This window comes from Thermobia domestica, chromosome 17, assembly GCF_964235325.1.
Source record: "Thermobia domestica chromosome 17, izTheDome1.hap1.1, whole genome shotgun sequence".
Lineage (NCBI taxonomy): Eukaryota > Metazoa > Arthropoda > Insecta > Zygentoma > Lepismatidae > Thermobia > Thermobia domestica.
Window position 1 is genome coordinate 149,258,197 of NC_137470.1, and position 7,767 is coordinate 149,265,963.

Below are 7,767 nucleotides of genomic sequence, written 5' to 3' on the forward strand. Positions count from 1 at the left end.
CGCGTGTTTATCCCTTGTTGTTATGTAAGCCCGCAGATCAAAGAAATAAGAAATTGCATACGGACAAGGCGTTCTAAGAAGTAATCAGGGGAAATATGAATTTATCCTTTGCTGTTATGTAGGCCAGCGGAACAAAGAAGTAATGTGGGTTTCATATGAGCAACGCGTTCATCAAAATAACCAGAGAAAAAACGTGCCTATTTGATCTCCCCGATACCTCTAACCGAGACGAAAATCGAAGAAGTGGGTACGTACACGATTAGATCTAAGCTTTAGGTGGCTTCTTTGTGTGTGAAATTCTGCTCACACATATTATCTATACCATTATATATATAAAAATGTAGTAGTGGGTGACTCATCACGGCCGAGGCCATACTATTGTAAGTAGAAACGTGAAATTTAGAGAAAAACTCCTTTTGTCACGAGCATAATGAGTAAGGAAGGATTTTTGGAAATACTTATTCTAATGAGGGTAAAAGAAAGTTCAAAATTTTACCTAAGAATAGTTTATTTCGTGAATCAAAGGCGTTAGAGAAATGAAACTCGGCATATGAACTCTTAATTAAAAACAAGAGAACGTGGATTTCAACGTTCTTGGGAATTCCACACCAAGTAAGGAGAGGGACATTTATAAAATACTCAAATTTCCCTTTTCATCAATCAGAAAGGTCCTAACGTGAGGATTCGCTTCAATTGTAGATTTAAAATTTTGGATACCTTAGTAGCAAAATCAGTTGGCCCAATGTAGGGAAAATGATGACGATGCGACATACAACGTTGGCCCAACATCAGGTTTGGTCATTTTAACGACCATTTCCCACCCAAACCCTTTCCCACTCGTTTCCCAACGAAAAGAGCGGTTACCCTACTTTTAGCCAACGCTAAACGTATTTCTTGGTTGGGAAAACAGTCAATTCTAGTACCGTTGCGTGAAGGTCGGGAGAATAGTTGGGGTTGGCCAACCATACATTTAACCAACGTTGGGTAGACGTAAGTTTTCCCGTTATAGGTTCGCACCAACCATCACCCACCGTTTTGATCAAATCCCACTCAACCCTCATAGGTGGGCCAACCAAGCTTGCTACTAGCGTATAGACATTAAAATCATTCTGATAATTCTGCACCAAAGGGAAAACAAACGGCAATTTTAATCGTATTGGAATTTCCTTTTATTTAATAACAAAGTTGCAAATGTGAAGATTCGATTGAGTGAGGAATGAAAAACTCGTTATATAAACTCTCAATCAAAAATAAAGGAAACTTGTATTTCAGCGTTTTCAAGAATTCCGCTCCTGGAACAAAAAGGGGGGGAATAATAATAATTATATGGAAAAATGAAAGTGATTTACTGAAACTTCATGCCATATTAATATATCCAAAAACGTAAGATTTGAACAAAAAATAAAATAAAATAAAATAAAATAAATAAAATAAAATTAAAAAAACACCTTTTGTTACGATAACAATGATTAAGATTGAAATTATTTGAAACTAGCGTCAATTACCTGCTTTGCTGGGTTCAAATAAGAAAAATTAGCAATATGTTCAATTGAAGACTTTGGGACAAAAACAGCTTAAGTCCAAAAAAATGAAAATGTAAAGGAGGTAGCTTCACAACGGTTTCCACTCATCCGATTTTCTTTAAACTTGGCACATATATAGTAAACCAAAAATAAAGCGACACGTATTTTTTTGTTTCTTTCGGAAAATAGGTTAAGGGGGGCAAAGACCCCTTTTTCAAAAATGAGCCCTCTTGATTAAAAAGGCCACATTAAAGAAACGAAACTCTGCCGATGCAAAGATGACTGCAAAGTAGGAAATACTGGTTTTGTCATTTTTGCGAGAAAAGAGTTTCAGGGGGTAATGGCTCCCTTCGAAATGACAAAGGACCAACACAATCTTTACGGAAATTAGATTTCGGTTGAATTGCTTGCAATCGTGATACGTTTTACTGTACATATTGTGTACCTGAGAAAAAGTCTCAATGGGCATAACCAAAAATTACTGACCATTTGGCCACTATAGGGCCACTTTTTTGAAACCAGTCGAAGATTACGATATTCTGGATTTCAGTAAAACGACCGAAACCGTGATATGTTGTAGATCAGAGATGGACTGGGTCGGTGGGTCAAGTGGGTCAAGTTTTCTGAGTGGGTCAGCGGGTCGTGGGTCAACAGCATGTGACCCACTGTGACCCACCACCCACCATGACCCACTGCGACCCACCACCCACCGTGACCCACTGTGACCCACCACCCACCATGTCCCACTGCGACCAACCACCCACCATGACCCACTATGACCCACCACCCACATGACCCACTTCGACCTACCGACTCAGTATGGTATACCGACTTTCTCTGCTCACTGCATTGTAGACAGTATCTTCTGAAGACTGGTAAATTTGTCTTCGTTTTACTTTCACGACCTTCATTTCCCTTCCTTTTCCACTTGTTTCTGTCTACTTACCTGAGGTGAGTAAATCTAACCAAGTGAAAAAAGAACTTCAGGACTTTTGGATATTGATATTTTTAATTGTAATAATAGCAATAGCACTTAAACTACTACTTGACTTTCGAGATCTGTGAGCTTTTAGAGGAGCTAACTACTGGAAAAAATACATTTTTGAATCACTGTAATATATAAATTATTATATATAAAAAAATTGAATGTAACTATGTGTACCTGATCATCACGGTCAAATTGCAAAGTCAAAATGAAATTACTTTTGGTATATAGTTACTTCTTAATCCAAACTGGGATATTATATTGCTTTTATTATAATGCATAATATCCTAAGGAGATAGAGAGGATCCGAATTTTTGCGATAAAAACGAGTATCTCGCAAACCGTTAAACTTACGGATCTGAAATTCAGTGTATTAACTCTTTATTGAAAATAAACAGAATGTGTCCTAGCATTTTTTAAATTCTCCTTTATGTGTGTGTGGGGGGCACTTTCTATATATGGAAAATTTGTAGTGAGTTGGTTCGTAAAAATGATCGAAAACGATCGATGTTATTTTAGAAAAAAAATCAGAAATAAAAAATACAGTGCTTGGCTTCATATGTCCATTGCTTTCTACTATAATAATTGCTGAAGCTTATGTTTATTAGATGGAGCGCTTAAAGCACAGGGCAATCAACCCAAAAACTTGTGGCTTAAATAGGCATAAAATTTGTACTGTAAGCTTAATTACACGGAAATTTTAAGTTTTGATTGTACGCATAATTATATGGAAAATTTTACACTTTTTTCCCTTTACGTTGGTCTACTTACCTTGATTTGGAACTTTGAAATTTCATCCTTTTTTCCACTGAAAAGTATTGATAATTCAACAAGGAAATAATTATACCATGATAATTTAATTGAAATTCCTCGTAATTTGGCACATGGCAAACAGCAGTGTGGTAATTGAAGCGGAAGAAGGAGGGAAATTCCCATTCACCTCTGAACACTTTCCAGGATCCACGTTCCCTTTCGCTTTCTAGACGGTGTAGGGAACTTGGTAATAGCATCAAACCTTCATGTGTAAAAATTAAATTTATAAACAAATAAGAAATCATCAGTTTATCAGGCATTAATTGATAATTTATTCACAAGATTCCCTATCGAAGGTGTGGTAGATGAAGTTTCTGTTCTCCATGAGTCGACATTGCCAACTGACATGGTCGATATGGAAAAGATGTTGTATGGTGATAGATTATACGTACTTCTTGCTGACTATTTCAAAACTGACTAAGAAAATTCGTTATCAGACTTAAGTCTAACAAGCAGATTGTCGATGAGGAGTTGCAGAAATCGGGTAAAGTATTATCAATTTCCACGACAGAGTGCGAACAGGGATTTCTCCTTATGAATTTACAGATGAAATATTAGAAATAGACTAAGTGCTCAAACATTGTCTAACTTGTTGTTCATCAATGTTAATGGCCCACCGCTAGACAAGCTCATAGTACACGAGCTAGTTATTTCTTGGCTGAAGGATGGACATCATTACGCTGCGGATGATTTACCACGAAAAAGTTACCAACAGGAAATAAACGCAATTTCAGGTTTGTTTTAAGGTGGAAAATTACGAGTTATAGAAAATGTATACTTGTATTAGTAATGGCATATTTGTGTTATTCAACCTTTTACCTATTTTTTAGTAAGTCTCTTCTATGCTTTAGGTAAACTACTTTGAATAAATATTCATAATAATTGCAATTATGCATATTTGTAATTTAAATTTAACGTGGTGTTTTAGTGATTACACAAATTACAATTATGAGCATACTTTATGGAGATGCTCTCACGTAGGGTACCCGAGCACCTTCATAAGCTATGAAAAACTGATTTTTCAAGTTTATTGTGAGAAAAATACTATGAACTGAGAAACCATAACCTTTTCCATATTGTACATGGGTATTTTCCTGCGAATAGAAGTTTCTTTTGGAATGTGTTCAGAAATTAACACTTGCAAGAATACTCTCTTAGTACAAGTATATTTTAGGCACACACTAATTTCCCCCCATCTCGAAGTGTTTCAATTTCCTCACTGACAAACACTTTACCATTTGATATTGTAAAGGTCAGATCCACCGTCATTGTAACAGAGTGGTGCTTGAGCGATTGACTAGGAATTCAAACTCCGATTAGTGACAATTTCACGGTCTTGTTTTATTACAAGTGTAAACTCTTTAGTCAGTACAGAAGAGGCCGTGTATCGTGTTCAGAGTTGATGACGATGGATTTTGGTTAGTCAGAATAGGTCACAGTGGATGAGAGTGGTTCATGGTGGGTGGTGGGTCATGGTGGGTCAGAGTGGGTCACGGTGGGTGGTGGGTCATGGTGGGTCGTGGGTCACGGTGGGTCGTGGGTCATGGTGGGTCGTGGGTTACGGTGGGTCGTGGGTCAGTGGGTCGTGGGTCACGGTGGGTGGTGGGTCAAGTTTTTATTGACCCACGCCAACTCTGTATATCTTGATCCTGAGAAAAATTCTTAACGGACATAACCACCAATCACTGACCGTTTGGCCAGTACAGGATCACTTTTTTGAAAGCAGCCGAAGATTACGATATTCTTGATTTTGTGATAATGACTGAAACTGTGATATGTTGTGGATATTGTGATAGTGCAAAAAAAAGTCTCAATAGGCACAGCCACCAATCACTGACCGTTTGACCACTACAGGGCTATATTTTTGTAAACAGCGGAAGATAACGGTATTCTGGATTTCGGTAAAAATGAATGAAACCGTGATGTGTTGTAGATATTGTGATCCTGAGAGAACGTCTCAATTTGTACAACCATCCATCACTGACCGTTTGGCCACTATAGGGCCACTTTTTTACAGAACGGATAGGGATTTCAAGAAAATCGTAGACCTTTACGTTGACGGCCCTAGTGCCCCTTCTAATTGGCACAGGGACATTAACTGTACCTCGTTTTAAAGGATATGGAACGCAGATTTCAACGTGCTAACTTTTGTGCCCCTCATGACAAACTTGTAGAAGAAGAATAAGACGAATTTTTGAAGAAAATGAGATATTTTGTTTTAGGAAATTTGTCAAAAGCTGGCAACACTGTTACTTGTCGTGTGCAGGAAAAATATTTTCACGTGTACGTCAGTCATTGGGTACAATCATGCAAAAACTGAAGGGCGAAAGTTCAATACCAAGTGAGAAAAAATTCCGAAAATGTTTTCTACGAGAATCACACCGTACATATTTTTCGAAATATTTTGGTCTACCCTGACGTCCCTAATTGGCACAGAGATATAAGCCATACCTCATTTGAAAGATTGTGAGACACAGATTTCAACGAGGTAACTTCGGTGCCCCTCGTGCCCAACCCGTAAAAAAGTTGAAAAAGAAATTTTAAAAAATTGAAATAAAAAATACATTTTCCCGAAGTTGGCAACACTGTTTTGTCGTTCGCAAGAATGTCATACAGAGGGTATCATTAGTTACGATGCTTATTTATCTTTATTGATACCACCTTTATGCTTGTAGCACCTTTGGAGGGAGTCTCCCTTCCCCAAATGCTGGGGGGAGGGGAAACTTGTACATCCAACTTCTCCCCCTATCCTTCCGCTGCTTGACTCCCGATGTAGACGAAATGCACACCGTTGGAACGTTCGATCCTTCCTAAAGAGATAGACATCTAAATCATCTTTTTAGGTTAATTAGGAGCAAAGTGATAGAGGTTTAAACTGCTGGCTCAACTCTTGAGTCGTTCGTCCTGTAAAGGTTAAATGAGCAGAAGGTAACGTTATTCTGGATTTCGGTGTAATTGCTTGAAACTGTTATATGTTGCTGACCGTTTGGCTACTACGAGGCCACTTTTTTTTTTTTTTTTTTTTTTTTTGTTTTTGTTTTGAAACAGTAGAAGATAACTTTATTCTGGATTTCGGTGGAATTGCTTCAAGTCATAACATGCAGTTAATATTGGATCCTGAGAAAAGTTTCAATGGGCACAACCACCCATCACTGACCGTTTGACCACTTAAGGACCACGTTTTTTGACAACGGCAGAAGGTAGGTCTGGATTTCGGTGGAATTGGTTGAAATCGTGATATATTGTAGATATTGTGATCCTGAGAAAACGTCTCAATGGACACAATCACAAATCACTGACCATTTGGCAACTACAGGACCACATTTCTTAAAACAGCAGAAGGTAAGGATATTCTGGAATTTTGGTGGAATTGTATGAAACCACGAAAAGTCATCCAACAACCCGGAAAAGGGATGGGGAGAGTAGCGTGTAAAATCATTTAAGCATAGACAACATTCCGATGTTCATCTTGAGGGACAAAGGAAAACCCTGGAAAGCACTAGACAAATTTTCTCAGGATCATAATATCTACAACATATAACAGTTTCAGACATTTTCATCGAAATCCAGAATATCACTATCTTCGGCTCCTTTCAAAAAAGTGGCCCTGTAGTGGCCAAACGGTCAGTGATTGGTGGTTATGTCCGTTAAGAAGTTTTTCTCAGGATCAAGATATCTACAATATATCACGGTTTCAGTCATTTTTACTGAAATCAAGAATATCGTTATCCTGACTAATTTTAAAAAAGTGGCCTTATAGTGGCCAAACGGTCAATGATTTTTGGTTGTGCCCATTGAGACTTTTTCTCAGGTACACAATATCTACAACATATCACGATTTTAAGCAATTCCACAGAAATCTAATTTCCGTAAAGATTGTGCGGGTCCTTTGTCATTTCCAAGGGAACCATTGCCCCCTTAAACTCACTTCTCGCAAAAACGACAAAACCCGTATTTCCTATTTTGTAGTCATCTTTGCATCGGCAGAGTTTCGTTTCTTTAATGTGGCCCTTTTAATCAAGAGGGGTCCATTTTTGAAAAGGGGGCCTTTGCCTCCCTTACCCTATTTTCCGAAAGAAACAAAAAATACGTGTTGATTTATTTTTGGTTTACAATATATGTGACAAGTTTGAAGAAAATGGGATGAGTGGGAACCGTTGTGAAGCTACCTCCTTTACATTTTCATTTTTTGGACTTAACCTGTTTTTGCCCCAAAGTCTTCAATTAGTCAGTCACTTTTTAATATTACTGAAGCACTTTCTGATAGACGATGTTTTTTGTCTTGCATTCTTCAAACAGAACATATAAATTTTCGAAATTTACAACACGAGATATTCCCCCCTCTTCCAAGCTGTGGGGCTGAATTTTGATTTAAACAGCATCGGAAATCTCACTGTTTATCTCAGAAACCCTGAAAACTATGGATTCGACACTAATACCGGTCAT